General features: G+C 47.5%; 1 protein-coding gene across 3 annotated transcripts in view; it reads right to left on the bottom strand.

The window, feature by feature from the left end:
• LOC127587825 (uncharacterized) overlaps positions 1–19,020 on the bottom strand; it is a 257,761-nt gene that overhangs the window by 24,992 nt on the left and 213,749 nt on the right. Inside the window, exon 2 of one of the 3 annotated variants that reach the window (XM_052046299.1) lies at positions 6,091–6,333. The exons of the other annotated variants lie outside the window; for them this stretch is intronic. The gene's annotated coding sequence lies outside the window, so the exon portion shown is untranslated. Of the gene's footprint in view, positions 1–6,090; positions 6,334–19,020 lie in introns of those variants that run through there. 3 annotated transcript variants of the gene reach the window in all.

Genomic DNA, 19,020 nt, shown 5'->3' with positions numbered 1-19,020 from the left:
CTTCACATAGCCGTTGTAATCGGATTCTAGGTTTCCCAGCTTTCATTCTTGCCATGATCTTAGCTTTCAGGTCAGTTGCTGCCTCGCTCAGCATTTCATTCATTGGGGCTGGCCTCCCAATCTCATCATCTGCATTCACTCTGGTATGAACTCCTCCTCTGATCTGGCAGCCTGGGGCCCCTCACCATGGAACCTGCGTTGTACCTCATCAATCTCAAGTTGTGACAGCAGTTGCCGTTTGTGGATGTTGGAACACTGAGTTACGAGTTGTTTCGTGGCCACCCGTGACTGTGGGTTTTGAAGTAACCATTTAGCCCACATTCTCTCCATGTAACCTCTCTGACTAGGCTTGCTTGAGTAGTAGCATTCCAACAGAGCCATGTTATTGCATCTTGCCCATCTCTGCTCCATTTTTCATCAAGGTGCTCTGGTTCCCCAGCACCTGACGCAGACCTTGTTTGGCCGGGCGACGTCTGAGCTGGCATGTCATTCATTTTATTGTCTCTCATCATTGTATGAGGTACGCATTAGCGTGAAGGCTCTTGCCCAAGGACCCACACTGGATGGTGTTATGTGCTCATTTTTTGCCCCAAGTGGGGAGCGGAGGGACGGGCGCTGGGGGGGGGGGCCATCGTGGTGGGGCAGGCCCCTACGCGGGATGTGCCACCGGACCGTGGCTGAGGTGGCTGATCTCAAGAAGTCCTATCGGTGGCTGGAGGGGACTGGCCTGGGGGACAGCGCAGGGGCGCTCATCCTGGCTGCTCAGGAGCGGGCCTTGGGCGCCGGAGCCGTCGAGGCCCGGATGTGCCGCGCCGGACAGGACCCGGGGTGTGGGTTGTGCGGGGAGGCGCCTGGGACGATCCGGCACGTGGCTGCGGGGTGTGGGATGCTGGCAGGGGGGGCCTGCGTGGAGCGCCATGGCCAGGTGGCTGGCGTGGTCTGCCGAGGCATCTGTGCGGAGTGTGGACTGGGGGCCCCGGGGTCGGAGTGGGGGGCACCTCCGAGGGTGGTGGAGGGTGGCGGAGCGGGGATCCTGTGGGACTTCCGGATCCAGACTGTCCGGATGGTGGTGGCGAGCCAGCCAGATGTCGTGGTCGTGGATGGGGGGCGGAGGAGGGCCGTTGTGGTGGATGTGGCGGTCCCAGGTGGTGGAGGCATCGGGAGGGGGGAGCATGGGGGGCTCGGGGGGTACCAGGGGCTCGGGGAGGGGCTGGGGAGGGCCTGGGGGGTGGGGGTGGTGGTCGTGCCTGTGGTGGTCGGGGCGCTCGGGGCAGTGACCCCCGGACTGGATGGGTGGTTGCGACAGATCCCGGGACCAGCGTCGGACATCTCGGTCCGGAGGTGTGCGGTGCTGGGAGCGGCGGGGGTACTGCGCGGGGCCCTCGGGCTTCCTGGCCTCTGGTGGAGGACCCGAGCTGAATGAGGGACGGACACCACCCGAGGACACCTCCTATTGGCTCCATGATAAGAGCTCCACCCAGCAAAGAATTAACCCTTTAAAACCTGATTCTGAGCTTTCACAATTATTTACCGCCATTTGCGTAATATCTACAGTATACAGAAGGAATCAAGCAATTTTTACCAATGTATCTGTAGGTGATGTTTATTTATTATGTACACAGAGATAAAGAGTAATGGCACAGCTCTGCAGTATCTTTCCACTTTTATATATGTATGCTATACTAAATAAAATGAATAGGGCACCATATAATGCAACAGTTATGCAACTCCCTAAATAATGATGTGAATTTTCAGTTGTTGCTAAATCAGTTAGGATGTTATAATTTGTGGTGTAGATGCGAATTTAGGAGAGCAGGACAATATATCGCATTGCAATTGGAGCAGCAGCTTGGTTGATGATGTCCCCAAACCGGCTCATCTATTATATTTGTCGTGCAATACAATGAAAATGAGCACAATTGCAAAACATAGGCTTCTTATATTTTAAAATAAAATAATCACATGTTTACCGTTCTGGGGTTTCTACAATCATGAATGGAGGCATTATTTACAGCAGGTTGATGTTGTTGTTGTTGTCGACCCCACCCGTGCCCCGACATTGGGGGACCGGGCCCTCACTCCGTCTCCCGGATCCCCAGACCCCCCTCCGCCGCCCAGCGGGCGAGCAGGGCCGCCACTCCGCTTGGGTTTCGCCAGAGGTCCTCCGGAGTCAGTGTGGTGGGTATGTTTGTGCAGGTGAACAGGTGTTGTGTGTCGTGCACTTGCGTGCCGCATAGCGCACAGAGTGGTGTTGGGTGTGTGTCCGGTGTAATGTTGTGTAGGTAGGAGTGGAGGGCTGGTGATTTGTTGGTTTGGAGTTGTGCTAGGAGTTGTCTGGTTCTGTGTGGTAGGTCTTGCTCTGATGGGTCTATTTCTGGTGCTGGTGCATGTATTACTTTGTTGTGTTGTCTGGTGTCCAAGTGTGTTTGTACAAAGTGGGTGTGTATGTCTTTCATGTTCTGTTTTATGGTGTCGTTGTTGGTGTCCTGTGGTGCTGTGTCTTTGTTGTGTGTGTAGTTGTTGTTGTGGAAGATTGTTTGTTTCTTTTGTCTGGGTGGTAGTGGTTGTTGAGTGAGTGGGTGTAGTGGGTGGGTTGGGTGTTGGGCTTTTTGTCTGATTTGCGATGCGTGTAGTTTTAGATGGGTGTTCAGTGGGAGAGTTTTTGTTTCCTCATGCAAGTGTTGTATGTTTGTGTCTTGTGTGCATCCTGTTGCTATTCTGAGTGCGGTGTTCTGTGTGGTCTGGAGTTTTGTCTTGTTTGTGTCCGATAGTGTTGGTGACCATATAGTGTTTGCGTATTCGAGGCGTGTGAGTGTGGTTGCTTTGTATGTGGTGAGTATAGTTTCTTTGGATTTTCCCCAGTGAGTGGTTGTTAAGGCTTTAAGTATTTTGTTTGATTGCTTGGCGCGGGTTAGAGTGTGTTGTGTGTGTTTTGAGAAGGTGAGTTTAGGGTCCCATGTTAATCCCAGTATTTTGCGTTCACGGACTGTGGGTAGGGTGGTGTTATCTATTTGTAAAGTGAGTCTGTTGCTGTATTCTGCCGGATCCGGTGTGAACAGAGTGGTGGTGGTTTTGTCTGCGTTGAGTGTGAGTTGGTTCTGTTTTGTCCAGTTGTATATGTCGTGGAGATATTTTTGTACTTGTTGTTGTGCCTGTTGTGGTTTGACATGTGTGGATAGAATGGTGATGTCGTCTGCATATGTAACTGTGTGTACATTTGGAGGTGGTTGTGGTAAGTCTGCCATGTATATGTTGAATAGTGTTGGTGAAAGTACTCCCCCCTGTGGTACCCCCGTTTTCGTGCTTCTGTGTTCTGATGTTTCCCCCCGGTATTGAGTGTATTGTCTGCGTCCCCTTATGTAGTTGAAGATGTATTTGATGATGATGTTTGGGGTGTTAGTGTTGTTGAGTTTGTTTGTGAGTGTGTGTAGGTTTACCGTGTCAAAGGCTTTGGACATGTCTAGGGCTATGGCAACTGTTCGTTGTGGTGGTTTTTGTTGATTGAAACCTGTGGCTATGATGTTGTGTATGTGGTGTAGTGCTGTGGTTGTGGAGTGTTGTTTTCGGAAGCCGTGTTGGTGAGAGGGTAGTTGAGTGTTGTTGGTAATGAAGGGTAGTATTACCTTTTCCATTGTTTTGGCTATTGGGCTGAGTAGTGCTATTGGTCTGTAGGATGGGCCGAGTGCGTGGTTTTTGTTGGGTTTTGGTATTGGGATTATTTTTGCAGTCTTCCATATTGCGGGGATGGTGTTGGTGTTGAGTGATGTGTTGTAAGTGTGTGTGAGTAGTGTTATTGCTTTGGGGCCTAGGTGTTTCAGATGTCTGATGTTTATGTTGTCTGGGCCTGTGGAGTTGTTGCTTTTGAAGCGTTGTAGTGCTTGTTTGACTTGTTGTTCTGTGATGGTTATGGGCGTGGTGTTGAGTTTTCGTATTTTGCGTTGTAGTTGTCTGTACGTTCTGTTGGTTTTGTGTTGTATTATGTTGGTGAATTGTTTGTTGAATGCTCGTGCTTTCTGTTTGTTGGATATTGCCGTGTGTTGTCCGAACTGTATTGTGGTGTTTTCTGGTGCTTTTTGTTCTTTGTTAGATAGTCTTGTTACTGTGTTCCAGAGTATGTATGGTTTGTGTCTGTGGTTCCATGCATCCGTTAAGTGTTCTTTCCATAGCTCTTGTTTGTGTTTTTGGATTTGTTTGTCTATTTCTTTGTTTAGGTCTGTGATGCGTGGGTCTTGGTGGTTTTGTTGTCTGATGTCGTTTCTTTGGCTGATGAGTGTTCTGATGTGTTGTGGTAGGAGAAGTGATTTGCTTTTTATTTTTCCGTGGGGTATGTGGTGTTTGTCTGCTGTAAGTATGAGGTTTGTGAGCATGGTGTTGGCTGTGTGGATGTTGTCAGGTATGGTTAAGTTCTCCAGTGCTGATTCTATTTCAGAGGTGTATCCTTCCCAGTCTGCTTTCCTGTAATTTGTGTAAGTTTGAAGGTGTTGTTGTAGGCGGAAAGGAGCACGCGTGTTGTGTGTGATTTTGATAGGAAGGTGGTCTGAACTGAGTGCGTGTATTGTGGTCCATGTTGTTCTGTTTGTGATGCTGTTGCTGGCTGTTGTGATGTCCGGTGATGTTGGTTGTTGGTTGATGTTTGTAGGTTTTCTGGTAGGTGTGTTTGCGTTTAGAGTGATTTGTTGGGAGTTCTGTAGTATGTCTGCAATGAGGGTGCCTCTGTGGTCGTCGTAGGGAGAGTGCCATTGTGTTGAGTGAGCGTTGATGTCTGCGGTTAGAATGGTGTTGTTCAGCGAGTTTATGTATTGGAAGGTGTTGGTGATGTCTGTGTCTTCTGTGGCGTGGTCTGGTCGGGTGGTATCTCTGGGGGGTATATACATGTTGCATATGTGTAGTCTTTTGTGGTTGGTTATGTGAATCTTTACGGTTTGAATTTCTGTAGTGTTGGTGTTAATGTTGTTGGGGATGTTCATGGGAGTGAATGTGACTGATTTGTGAATGTATGTGAGCAGTCCTCCTCCTCCCTTGTGTTCTCTGTCTTTCCTAATGCTGGTGTAGTTGGTGAGACGAGGTGTGTTGTGTTGTTTTTCTAGTTTGGTTTCTTGTATGGTGATGATGTCTGCGTGCTGTTGTGAGGCGAGTTCTTCTAGTTCTGTTTTCTTGTTTTGGATGCCGTTGATGTTTATTTGTAGTATGGTCAGTGTGTGTTTGTTGTTTTTGTTGGTGGGTGTTGTTCTTTGTGGGTTGTTCGGGGGTTGTGGTGTTGGGGTGTTTGTTGTTTGCGTGTGTGTTCTGCATGTCCACGTGTTTGTGTATTGGCGGGTGGTGATGCCGGAGCAATGTCTGTGTATCCAGTGTGGGTGTGTTGAGTTGCATCTGAGTGAGGTTTGTCTGCGTGTGATGATTCTATTGCAGCTATTGCAGGTCCAGGTTTGGGGGGGTGGTCTTGTGTTTGTTGTATCTCTGTTGGAGTTGTCTGTCCGTGTTGCCTTTGAGGGTAGTGTTGGTGAGGCGAGTGTGTTGTTTTGGTCTGTTTGTGCTCTGCTGCCTGTTGGTGTCCTACGAGGTGTTGTTGTTCGTGGTGGTGTTTTGGGATGTAGTCTGCATTTCCATGTTATGTTGTATTGTCTAGTGTTTATGTTTGTGCAATGTTTGTGTACCCAGTGTGGTGTGTGGTGGTTGCATCTGAAGGATGTCTGTCTTCTTGTAATCTGTTGTGTGCAAATGTCGCATGTCCAGGTAGTTTGTTGTGTGTGTGTTTGTTGCGTGCGTGAGAGTGTCTGTGTGGGCCCCGTATTTGTCTCTATGTCCCCCGCCTGGAGCAAAAGGTCCGCCCGCCACCCTGCCAGGTTCAGGGGGCGGTTAGCCGAAAAAAAAAAAAACGGCCGTAAGGGCACCCCGTTCGGGGTGCAGGGATTGGTTCCTGGATTTGTCCCCCAGTTCGGGGGGAACCCTCCAACTGCGAGTAAGCCAAGGAGTTTGGAGGTACAGCGGGTTGACAGCAGTGTGATCGAGCAGATTAGATAGAGTAGAATTTGAATGGGGCTTCACTGATTTATTTCATACAATTAATATCTAAAACACAGTTGAAAAATATTTGATTGTTAAAATATTTAAATACAAGAACTATATCAAGAAATTAACAAAACATAGTTTTTTTAGTTAGGAGAAAAGTCTAAAAACATATCACAAATGACAAACGTTGTGCCTCTCCTCCTCCTGTTCTTCAATGAAGCTGATCACCCTCCAGCTCCCGTTAGAAACATCGTGCTGCTGAAGGTGTGCCGGCAGAATGGTTGTGATACAGGAGGTGCTGTGGACTCTCCCAGAAACGAGGACCTAGTTTAGTTGTAGATCCAGTAAAACATAGTGCAAATGTGACATTATTTATAATGCACAGTTACAGTCTTGTGAATATTAAAAAATGTACTTCATGTAATGCAGGAAGCGAATATTTCAAACGAACTAAGGCAGCAAACAGTAAGAGCAAAATCGTGTTCCAAACATTAACTCTTTTTTTAAATGTCAATTACCTTGTGAGTAATAAGACAAAATGTGACTGTCAGACAGAGAACTGTCAGAGCAAACGGCAGATTTTAGAAAGTCCTGCCGAAATAAATCTGCACCCGACTGCGACTGTCAGCGTTGAACTGCCGCCATTGCTGTCAAAGTCAGACACATCTCCAAAATTGTTGGAGCAAATTTTTAAGCAGGCTTCATCTTGATAAATTGACCACGTATTTGACATTTACACCATAACGTTACCGCCTAAAATAATCGTAAAACAAAATTTTGTGTAACAACAAGAGTAATATGTACCCCAAAAGCTTTCAAAGCGTCTGAAAGTTTTCTCCTCCGTTTTTGTTGGGGCTTGGCTCGAAATGCATCATGATTGGCCGCCCGAAGTCCACGTGTCTGTCGGACGTGCTCTCATTGGTCTACAATACCATCACGGATGAATAAATACTCAAAGGGCTTGCCAGGCAAGCCCTTTGAACCCTTTAAATACTCAATGGGCTTGCCTGGCAAGCCCTTTGAGTATTTATTCCATTTTGCCCACTAGTTCACTAGTAAGGTCATTTTGACGCTTACTAGTGAACATGTAAGGCCATAAATGTGCCCACTAGTTCACTAGTAAGATCATTTTGAGGCTTACTAGTTGACATGTAAGCCACAAAACGCCCGCTAGTTCACTAGTAAGATAATTTTGAGGCTTCTAGTGAACATGTAAGCCACAGAACGCCCACTAGTTCACTAGTGAGATCATTTTGACGCTTACTAGTGAACATGTAAGCCACAAAACGCTCACTAGTTCACTAGTAAGGTCATTTTGACGCTTACTAGTGAACATGTAAGCCACAAAACGCTCACTGGTTCACTAGTAAGGTAATTTTGACGCTTACTAGTGAACATGTAAGGCCATAAATGTGCCCACTAGTTCCCTAGTAAGATCATTTTGACACTTATTTATGAACATGTCAGCCACAAAACGCTCACTCGTTCACTAGTAAGGTCATTTTGACGCTTACTAGTGAACATGTAAGCCACAAAACGCCCACTAGTTCACTAGTAAGATCATTTTGAGGCTTACTAGTGAACATGTAAGGCCATAAATGTGCCCACTAGTTCACTAGTAAGTTCATTTTGAGGCTTACTAGTTGACATGTAAGCCACACATCGCCTACTAGTTCACTAGTAAGATCATTTTGAGGCTTACTAGTGAACATGTAAGCCACAAAACGCCCAATAGTTCACTAGTAAGATCATTTTGACGCTTACTAGTGAACATGTAAGCCACAAAACGCTCACTAGTTTACTAGTAAGGTCATTTTGACGCTTACTAGTGAACATGTAAGCCACAAAACGCTCACTAGTTCACTAGTAAGGTCATTTTGACGCTTACTAGTGAACATGTAAGCCGCAAAACGCCCACTAGTTCACTAATAAGATTATTTTGACGCTTACTACTGAACATTTAAGGCCATAAATGTGCCCACTAGTTCACTGGTAAGATGATTTTGACGCTTACTAGTGAACATGTAAGGCCATAAATGTGCCCACTTGTAGTGCTAGTGACATTACACTGTACTTGCATTAAATGCAAATAAGGATGATTACGAAAACATGTAACGGTATCCTATTGGCTGTACGTTTCAAAATAGTGTCATCCCACCAGTCAGGGCTCATGATTTTGGAAATTCTGTGCCCACTTAGTTTTTTAAAACAACAATGGCGGACAGTGTCCTGAGACGTATTCGGCGAAGGTGCAGGGCAATAGAGAGTGCCTGTCATCAAGGGTCTGCCGGTGAAAGTGAAGCACGCGCGATAAACATTTCAATTGCTAATTTAAGAAGAGTTAGTGACCAGTTTAGCGCTGATACTATTCAAAGTTTGATTCAAAGTCCAATAGATCTCCGATCTGTCATCATTGCGGGACCCACTCCTAATGGTGGACGTGTTTGTTCCCATGTGGCACATCGTTTGCACACAGGTAAAATGGCTACCATTTTTTGTCATTGGTTTTTCGTATGTATTTTTATTCAAACTACACACGGGTTTTACTGACGACTTGCTGTGACTTACCTTCTATCACCCTGTCAAACGTCGTTTTATACCAGTGGTTTTCCTGCAAATCAGTAGACTATTAAGTAACGCGATGGCTGTACACTTTTAAGCAATAACTAGTGATCTTTTAGTTATTCAATTATAAGTTTGAATTATTTTTTTCTTGAGTAAAATGGTTAGAGAAAATAGCTGCTCGTGGTTTTGAAGCTGCATATACTTTTATGTACATCTGTGTCTATATGCCTGTACTGTATACAGTATATAAAAAACACGTAGTGATTCGTTTGCTTGAATTCCTTAATCCTTTTATTTCCATACTTTAGGTAGACGAGGAAGACCAGCACTTGAAATTACAAGTGATCAAATTGAACTGCTCCCCACTCAGGGCTTTACAGTGAGAGCCATCACTGAGATGTTGTGTTGTTCCTCTTCATACCTGCATAAAAAAATGAAGTTTTTTCAGATTTCAGCCAGAAATAGATTTACTCCCATTCATGATGTTGACCTGGAAGAGCATGTCAGAAGATTGCACAGCCAATTTCCCAGATCAGGCTCGGAAGCAAGTGTTCTGCTACATACTCTTGTCCCTTCATGTATATATCATTATATTCATTGTGAAAGTGTACTTTCTTTATTGTGTTGTTTTATGAACCTGTTGCAGATGATGAGGGCATACCTGCGTGCTGATGGTATTGTAGTACAAAGAAAAAGAGTTCGAGAAATCCTCAACCGTATTGAGCCAGCTGCTGCAGCCCAGAGATGGAGACAGACTGTGGCTAGAAGAACATACTATGTGCCATTCCCCAATAGTTTATGGCACATAGATGGGCATATGCGTCTCATTCGGTAATAAGGGATCATCTTATATTTGTACTCGTGGGAGCATTAGAAAGCCATATTGTATGGACAGCACAGATTAAATTGAATTTTATCATTTGTATATCCAAGTTACACAAACTCCAAATTGCCTCCATGTAGTCTTAAGTGCACAGCAATACCTTCTCTACCGAGATGATATTTCAAACAAGATATGAAACTTGATTGTTTTCTTGTATTTAATCATTATTCTTTTCATGTTTGTTTTACAGGTGGGTGTTTGTGACACATGCCGGCATTGATGGGAATTCCAGGCTAATAACGTACCTTCAACTGGAGCACAGACAACACAGCTTTGACAGTGTTGAAATATTTTGTCCAAGCCACCTGCCTGTATGGGTTACCCTCCAGAGTAAGATCCGACCATGGTGGTGAAAACACTGGTTGCTCTTTTAATGAACCTACTGCAGGGACAAGACACCAAAATTATTTCTAGCTCCAGCCAACACCCCCTCACAATTTACTCACACCTCCCATGGCCTGATTATCCACCAACAGGGGCCCTTTTTGGATTATCATTTTGGCATAGGAACTTTCCTTTCCTATCCTAACCGAGTGAGATGAGCCGGTAGCACCTGGAGCAAAGATCGTCTAAATTTTAATAATGCTTAGGAAAGGTTCTGACCATCCTTTACGAAAGGAAAGGAGATATATTATGCAGCAGGAATATTTAAAGGGGAAGTCTTTTTTTATGTTGTTGTTGTTGTTGTTGTCGACCCCACCCGTGCCCCGACATTGGGGGACCGGGCCCTCACTCCGTCTCCCGGATCCCCAGACCCCCCTCCGCCGCCCAGCGGGCGAGCAGGGCCGCCACTCCGCTTGGGTTTCGCCAGTGGTCCTCCGGAGTCAGTGTGGTGGGTATGTTTGTGCAGGTGAACAGGTGTTGTGTGTCGTGCACTTGCGTGCCGCATAGCGCACAGAGTGGTGTTGGGTGTGTGTCCGGTGTAATGTTGTGTAGGTAGGAGTGGAGGGCTGGTGATTTGTTGGTTCGGAGTTGTGCTAGGAGTTGTCTGGTTCTGTGTGGTAGGTCTTGCTCTGATGGGTCTATTTCTGGTGCTGGTGCATGTATTACTTTGTTGTGTTGTCTGGTGTCCAAGTGTGTTTGTACAAAGTGGGTGTGTATGTCTTTCATGTTCTGTTTTATGGTGTCGTTGTTGGTGTCCTGTGGTGCTGTGTCTTTGTTGTGTGTGTAGTTGTTGTTGTGGAAGATTGTTTGTTTCTTTTGTCTGGGTGGTGGTGGTTGTTGAGTGAGTGGGTGTAGTGGGTGGGTTGGGTGTTGGGCTTTTTGTCTGATTTGCGATGCGTGTAGTTTTAGATGGGTGTTCAGTGGGAGAGTTTTTGTTTCCTCATGCAAGTGTTGTATGTTTGTGTCTTGTGTGCATCCTGTTGCTATTCTGAGTGCTGTGTTCTGTGTGGTCTGGAGTTTTGTCTTGTTTGTGTCCGATAGTATTGGTGACCATATAGTGTTTGCGTATTCGAGGCGTGTGAGTGTGGTTGCTTTGTATGTGGTGAGTATAGTTTCTTTGGATTTTCCCCAGTGAGTGGTTGTTAAGGCTTTAAGTATTTTGTTTGATTGCTTGGCGCGGGTTAGAGTGTGTTGTGTGTGTTTTGAGAAGGTGAGTTTGGGGTCCCATGTTAATCCCAGTATTTTGGGTTCGCGGACTGTGGGTAGGGTGGTGTTATCTATTTGTAAAGTGAGCCTGTTGCTGTATTCTGCCGGATCCGGTGTGAACAGAGTGGTGGTGGTTTTGTCTGCGTTGAGTGTGAGTTGGTTCTGTTTTGTCCAGTTGTATATGTCGTGGAGATATTTTTGTACTTGTTGTTGTGCCTGTTGTGGTTTGACATGTGTGGATAGAATGGTGATGTCGTCTGCATATGTAACTGTGTGTACATTTGGAGGTGGTTGTGGTAAGTCTGCCATGTATATGTTGAATAGTGTTGGTGAAAGTACTCCCCCCTGTGGTACCCCCGTTTTCGTGTTTCTATGTTCTGATGTTTCCCCCCGGTATTGAGTGTATTGTCTGCGTCCCCTTATGTAGTTGAAGATGTATTTGATGATGATGTTTGGGGTGTTAGTGTTGTTGAGTTTGTTTGTGAGTGTGTGTAGGTTTACCGTGTCAAAGGCTTTGGACATGTCTAGGGCTATGGCAACTGTTCGTTGTGGTGGTTTTTGTTGATTGAAACCTGTGGCTATGATGTTGTGTATGTGGTGTAGTGCTGTGGTTGTGGAGTGTTGTTTTCGGAAGCCGTGTTGGTGAGAGGGTAGTTGAGTGTTGTTGGTAATGAAGGGTAGTATTACCTTTTCCATTGTTTTGGCTATTGGGCTGAGTAGTGCTATTGGTCTGTAAGATGGGCCGAGTGCGTGGTTTTTGTTGGGTTTTGGTATTGGGATTATTTTTGCAGTCTTCCATATTGCGGGGATGGTGTTGGTGTTGAGTGATGTGTTGTAAGTGTGTGTGAGTAGTGTTATTGCTTTGGGGCCTAGGTGTTTCAGATGTCTGATGTTTATGTTGTCTGGGCCTGTGGAGTTGTTGCTTTTGGAGCGTTGTAGTGCTTGTTTGACTTGTTGTTCTGTGATGGTTATGGGCGTGGTGTTGAGTTTTCGTATTTTGCGTTGTAGTTGTCTGTATGTTCTGTTGGTTTTGTGTTGTATTATGTTGGTGAATTGTTTGTTGAATGCTCGTGCTTTCTGTTTGTTGGATATTGCCGTGTGTTGTCCGAACTGTATTGTGGTGTTTTCTGGTGCTTTTTGTTCTTTGTTTGATAGTCTTGTTACTGTGTTCCAGAGTATGTGTTGTTTGTGTCTGTGGTTCCATGCATCCGTTAAGTGTTCTTTCCATAGCTCTTGTTTGTGTTTTTGGATTTGTGTGTCTATTTCTTTGTTTAGGTCTGTGATGCGTGGGTCTTGGTGGTTTTGTTGTCTGATGTCGTTTCTTTGGCTGATGAGTGTTCTGATGTGTTGTGGTAGGAGAAGTGATTTGCTTTTTATTTTTCCGTGGGGTATGTGGTGTTTGTCTGCTGTAAGTATGAGGTTTGTGAGCATGGTGTTGGCTGTGTGGATGTTGTCAGGTATGGTTATGTTCTCCAGTGCTGATTCTATTTCAGAGGTGTATCCTTCCCAGTCTGCTTTCCTGTAATTTGTGTAAGTTTGAAGGTGTTGTTGTAGGCGGAAAGGAGCACGCGTGTTGTGTGTGATTTTGATAGGAAGGTGGTCTGAACTGAGTGCGTGTATTGTGGTCCATGTTGTTCTGTTTGTGATGCTGTTGCTGGCTGTTGTGATGTCCGGTGATGTTGGTTGTTGGTTGATGTTTGTAGGTTTTCTGGTGGGTGTGTTTGCGTTTAGAGTGATTTGTTGGGAGTTTTGTAGTATGTCTGCAATGTGGGTGCCTCTGTGGTCGTCGTAGGGAGAGTGCCATTGTGTTGAGTGAGCGTTGATGTCTGCGGTTAGAATGGTGTTGTTCAGCGAGTTTATGTATTGGAAGGTGTTGGTGATGTCTGTGTCTTCTGTGGCGTGGTCTGGTCGGGTGGTATCTCTGGGGGGTATATACATGTTGCATATGTGTCGTCTTTTGTGGTTGGTTATGTGAATCTTTACGGTTTGAATTTCTGTAGTGTTGGTGTTAATGTTGTTGGGGATGTTCATGGGAGTGAATGTGTATCTACTGTATATCTATAAAAAAAATCCTCGTCTCACCCCTCAGGTGGTGTCCATCCCTCATTCAGCTGGGGTCCTCTACCAGAGGCCAGGAAGCTTGAGGGTTCTGCGCAGTATCCTTGCCGTTCCCAGCACTGCACATTTCTGGACTGAGATGTCCGATGTTGTTCCCGGGATCTGTTGCAACCACTCATCATCTAGTTTGGGGGTCACTGCCCCGAGTGCTCCGACCACCACAGGCACGACTGTCCCCTTTACCTTCCAGGCTCTCTCCAGCTCCTCTCTGAGCCCTTGGGATTTCTCGAGTTTCTCGTGTTCCTTCTTTCTGATGTTTCCAGCACTTGGGACCGCTACATCCACTACAACGGCTTTCCTCTGCCCTTTATCTATCATCAGGATATCTGGTTGGTTCGCCATTACCATCTTGTCAGTCTGGATCTGGAAGTCCCATAGGATCTTCGCTCTGTCATTCTCCACCACCTTCGGAGGTGTTTCCCATTTTGACCTTGGGGTTTCCAGTCCGTACTCCGCACAGATGTTTCGGTAGACTATGCCAGCCACCTGGTTATGGCGTTCCATATAGGCTTTCCCTGCCAGCACCTTACACCCTGCAGTTATGTGTTAGATCGTCTCAGGTGCCTCTTTGCACAACCTACACCTTGGGTCTTGTCTGGTGTGGTATATCTGGGCCTCAATGGCTCTAGTGCTCAGGGCCTGCTCCTGAGCAGCCAGGATGAGTGCCTCTGTACTGTCCTTCAGGCCAGCCCTCTCTAGCCACTGATGGGAATTCTTGAGATCGGCCACTTCAGTTATGGTCCGGTGGTACATCCCGTGTAGGGGCTTGTCCTCCGATGATGGTCCCTCTTCCAGCGCCTCATCCTCTGTTGCCCATTGTCTGAGACATTCTCTGAGTACGTCATCCGTTGGAGCCTTCTCCTTGATGTATTCATGGAGCTTGGATGTTTCATCCTGGACAGTGGCTCTCACACTCACTAGTCCCCAGCCGCTTTCCTTGTTGCCAGTTCAAGGTTGCCATTGGCTTGTGGTACACCGAGGTACTTGTAGCTGTCCTCAATGTCTGCTATTGTTCCTTCGGGGAGTGAGACCCCTTCAGTCCGGACTACCGTTCCTCTCTTAGTCACCATCCGACTATCACATCCCGATGTCGCTGCTGTAGATCCTGGTTGTGTGGATCAGGGAGTCTATGTCCCTTTCACTCTTAGCATACAGCTTTATGTCATCCATGTAGAGGAGGTGACTGATCGTAGCTTCATTTCTGAGGCTGTATCCATAGCCTGTCTTGGTGATTACTTGGCTTAGGGAGTTCAGTCCAATGCAGAACAGCAATGGGGAGAGTGCATCACCTTGGTATATGCCACATTTGATGGACACTTGGGTAAGTGGCTTGCCATTGGCTTCAAGTGTGGTTTTCCACATCCTCATCAAGTTCGCAACGAAGGCTCTTAGGGTCCTGTTCACCTTATACACATCCAAGCATTCAGTGATCCATGTATGTGGCATCGAGTCATAGGCTTTCTTTTAATCAATCCAGGCTGTGCACAGGTTGGTACATCGGGACCTGCAGTCTTGTGCGACTGTTCTGTCAACCAGGAGCTGATGTTTGGCTCCCCTGGTATCTCTACCAATGCCCTTCCGTGCTTCGCTCATGTATTGATCCATGTGTGCACTTATCTTAGCCGCAACATGAGCTTCCAAAATTGTGGAGGGACAGGTTATTGGCCGATAGTTGGATGCGACTGCACCCTTTGAGGGATCTTTCATGATAAGGATCGTTCGCCCTTCGGTTAGCCATCCTGGGTGAGTCCCATCCCTAGGCAGCTGGTTCATTTGTGCTGCTGGGCGCTCATGGAGTGCTGTGAGTCTCTTTAGCCAGTAAGTGTGGACCATGTCCGGGCCTGGTGCTGTCCAGTTCTTCATATTTGAGACTATTTCCTTTATGTCTGCCACTGTTATGGTAATTGGGTTCTGTTCAGGGAGGTGTCTGTGCTCCTCTCTTTGGGTGACCAGCCATTGTGCACTGCTGTTATGTGCAACCTCCTTCTCCCATCTGCCTCTCCAGTACCTTTCAGTTTCCAGTCTTGGTGGATCAGCTCTGTTGTTAGGACCCTGCCACTGAGCGTACACTTTCGCAGGTTGTGTTGCAAACAGCCTGTTTATTCGTCTGGCCTCATTCTCTTTCGTGTACCGCTTTAGGCGGCTGGACAAGGCTTGGAGCCTTTGTTTCGAGTGCTTCATATATGGTCATCTGGATGTACCTCTCAGGATCGGCCTTTTCATCACACCTCTCTGGACCTCAGTCAATTGACTCACATCTTTCCGAGCCGCCTTGATCTTAGCCTCCAACCGTCTTTTCCATGGTCGGTAATGTATCTCATGGCTTCCATGGTTGCTCTTATAGCCAAGCATCTCAAGGATCACTGATGCTGAAGCGTATATCAGTTCATTTCCGTGATCGTTACGGTAAGGATCGCCCTCAGTGCTGAATTCACACTTTCCAAGAGACTTTCAGGTGGTACTTCACATAGCCGTTGTAATCGGATTCTAGGTTTCCCAGCTTTCATTCTTGCCATGATCTTAGCTTTCAGGTCAGTTGCTGCCTCGCTCAGCATTTCATTCATTGGGGCTGGCCTCCCAATCTCATCATCTGCATTCACTCTGGTATGAACTCCTCCTCTGATCTGGCAGCCTGGGGCCCCTCACCATGGAACCTGCGTTGTACCTCATCAATCTCAAGTTGTGACAGCAGTTGCCGTTTGTGGATGTTGGAACACTGAGTTACGAGTTGTTTCGTGGCCACCCGTGACTGTGGGTTTCGAAGTAACCATTTAGCCCACATTCTCTCCATGTAACCTCTCTGACTAGGCTTGCTTGAGTAGTAGCATTCCAACAGAGCCATGTTATTGCATCTTGCCCATCTCTGCTCCATTTTTCATCAAGGTGCTTTGGTTCCCCAGCACCTGACGCAGACCTTGTTTGGCCGGGCGACGTCTGAGCTGGCATGTCATTCATTTTATTGTCTCTCATCATTGTATGAGGTACGCATTAGCGTGAAGGCTCTTGCCCAAGGACCCACACTGGATGGTGTTATGTGCTCATTTTTTGCCCCAAGTGGGGAGCGGAGGGACGGGCGCTGGGGGGGGACCATCGTGGTGGGGCGGGCCCCTATGCGGGATGTGCCACCGGACCGTGGCTGAGGTGGCTGATCTCAAGAAGTCCTATCGGTGGCTGGAGGGGACTGGCCTGGGGGACAGCGCAGGGGCGCTCATCCTGGCTGCTCAGGAGCGGGCCTTGGGCGCCGGAGCCGTCGAGGCCCGGATGTGCCGCGCCGGACAGGACCCGGGGTGTGGGTTGTGCGGGGAGGCGCCTGGGACGATCCGGCACGTGGCTGCGGGGTGTGGGATGCTGGCAGGGGGGGCCTGCGTGGAGCGCCATGGCCAGGTGGCTGGCGTGGTCTGCCGAGGCATCTGTGCGGAGTGTGGACTGGGGGCCCCGGGGTCGGAGTGGGGGGCACCTCCGAGGGTGGTGGAGGGTGGCGGAGCGGGGATCCTGTGGGACTTCCGGATCCAGACTGGCGGGATGGTGGTGGCGAGCCAGCCAGATGTCGTGGTCGTGGATGGGGGGCGGAGGAGGGCCGTTGTGGTGGATGTGGCGGTCCCAGGTGGTGGAGGCATCGGGAGGGGGGAGCATGGGGGGCTCGGGGGGTACCAGGGGCTCGGGGAGGGGCTGGGGAGGGCCTGGGGGGCGGGGGTGGCGGTCGTGCCTGTGGTGGTCGGGGCGCTCGGGGCAGTGACCCCCGGACTGGATGGGTGGTTGCGACAGATCCCGGGACCAGCGTCGGACATCTCGGTCCGGAGGTGTGCGGTGCTGGGAGCGGCGGGGGTACTGCGCGGGGCCCTCGGGCTTCCTGGCCTCTGGTGGAGGACCCGAGCTGAATGAGGGACGGACACCACCCGAGGACACCTCCTATTGGCTCCATGATAAGAGCTCCACCCAGCAAAGAATTAACCCTTTAAAACCTGATTCTGAGCTTTCACAATTATTTACCGCCATTTGCGTAATATCTACAGTATACAGAAGGAATCAAGCAATTTTTACCAATGTATCTGTAGGTGATGTTTATTTATTATGTACACAGAGATAAAGAGTAATGGCACAGCTCTGCAGTATCTTTCCACTTTTATATATGTATGCTATACTAAATAAAATGAATAGGGCACCATATAATGCAACAGTTATGCAACTCCCTAAATAATGATGTGAATTTTCAGTTGTTGCTAAATCAGTTAGGATGTTATAATTTGTGGTGTAGATGCGAATTTAGGAGAGCAGGACAATATATCGCATTGCAATTGGAGCAGCAGCTTGGTTGATGATGTCCCCAAACCGGCTCATCTATTATATTTGTCGTGCAATACAATGAAAATGAGCACAATTGCAAAACATAGGCTTCTTATATTTTAAAATAAAATAATCACATGTTTACCGTTCTGGGGTTTCTACAATCATGAATGGAGGCATTATTTACAGCAGGTTGATGTTGTTGTTGTTGTTGTCGACCCCACCCGTGCCCCGACATTGGGGGACCGGGCCCTCACTCCGTCTCCCGGATCCCCAGACCCCCCTCCGCCGCCCAGCGGGCGAGCAGGGCCGCCACTCCGCTTGGGTTTCGCCAGAGGTCCTCCGGAGTCAGTGTGGTGGGTATGTTTGTGCAGGTGAACAGGTGTTGTGTGTCGTGCACTTGCGTGCCGCATAGCGCACAGAGTGGTGTTGGGTGTGTGTCCGGTGTAATGTTGTGTAGGTAGGAGTGGAGGGCTGGTGATTTGTTGGTTTGGAGTTGTGCTAGGAGTTGTCTGGTTCTGTGTGGTAGGTCTTGCTCTGATGGGTCTATTTCTGGTGCTGGTGCATGTATTACTTGGTTGTGTTGTCTGGTGTCCAAGTGTGTTTGTACAAAGTGGGTGTGTATGTCTTTCATGTTCTGTTTTATGGTGTCGTTGTTGGTGTCCTGTGGTGCTGTGTCTTTGTTGTGTGTGTAGTTGTTGTTGTGGAAGATTGTTTGTTTCTTTTGTCTGGGTGGTGGTGGTTGTTGAGTGAGTGGGTGTAGTGGGTGGGTTGGGTGTTGGGCTTTTTGTCTGATTTGCGATGCGTGTAGTTTTAGATGGGTGTTCAGTGGGAGAGTTTTTGTTTCCTCATGCAAGTGTTGTATGTTTGTGTCTTGTGTGCATCCTGTTGCTATTCTGAGTGCGGTGTTCTGTGTGGTCTGGAGTTTTGTCTTGTTTGTGTCCGATAGTGTTGGTGACCATATAGTGTTTGCGTATTCGAGGCGTGCGAGTGTGGTTGCTTTGTATGTGGTGAGTATAGTTTCTTTGGATTTTCCCCAGTGAGTGGTTGTTAAGGCTTTAAGTATTTTGTTTGATTGCTTGGCGCGGGTTAGAGTGTGTTGTGTGTGTTTTGAGAAGGTGAGTTTGGGGTCCCATGTTAATCCCAGTATTTTGCGTTCGCGGACTGTGGGTAGGGTGGTGTTATCTATTTGTAAAGTGAGTCTGTTGCTGTATTCTGCCGGATCCGGTGTGAACAGAGTGGTGGTGGTTTTGTCTGCGTTGAGTGTGAGTTGGTTCTGTTTTGTCCAGTTGTATATGTCGTGGAGATATTTTTGTACTTGTTGTTGTGCCTGTTGTGGTTTGACATGTGTGGATAGAATGGTGATGTCGTCTGCATATGTAACTGTGTGTACATTTGGAGGTGGTTGTGGTAAGTCTGCCATGTATATGTTGAATAGTGTTGGTGAAAGTACTCCCCCCTGTGTTACCCCCGTTTTCGTGTTTCTGTGTTCTGATGTTTCCCCCCGGTATTGAGTGTATTGTCTGCGTCCCCTTATGTAGTTGAAGATGTATTTGATGATGATGTTTGGG

This window comes from Hippocampus zosterae, chromosome 16, assembly GCF_025434085.1.
Source record: "Hippocampus zosterae strain Florida chromosome 16, ASM2543408v3, whole genome shotgun sequence".
NCBI classification, from domain to species: Eukaryota; Metazoa; Chordata; class Actinopteri; order Syngnathiformes; family Syngnathidae; genus Hippocampus; species Hippocampus zosterae.
The sequence above is the reverse complement of the archived record's forward strand: the minus strand, read 5'-3'. Positions and strand labels throughout refer to the sequence as shown.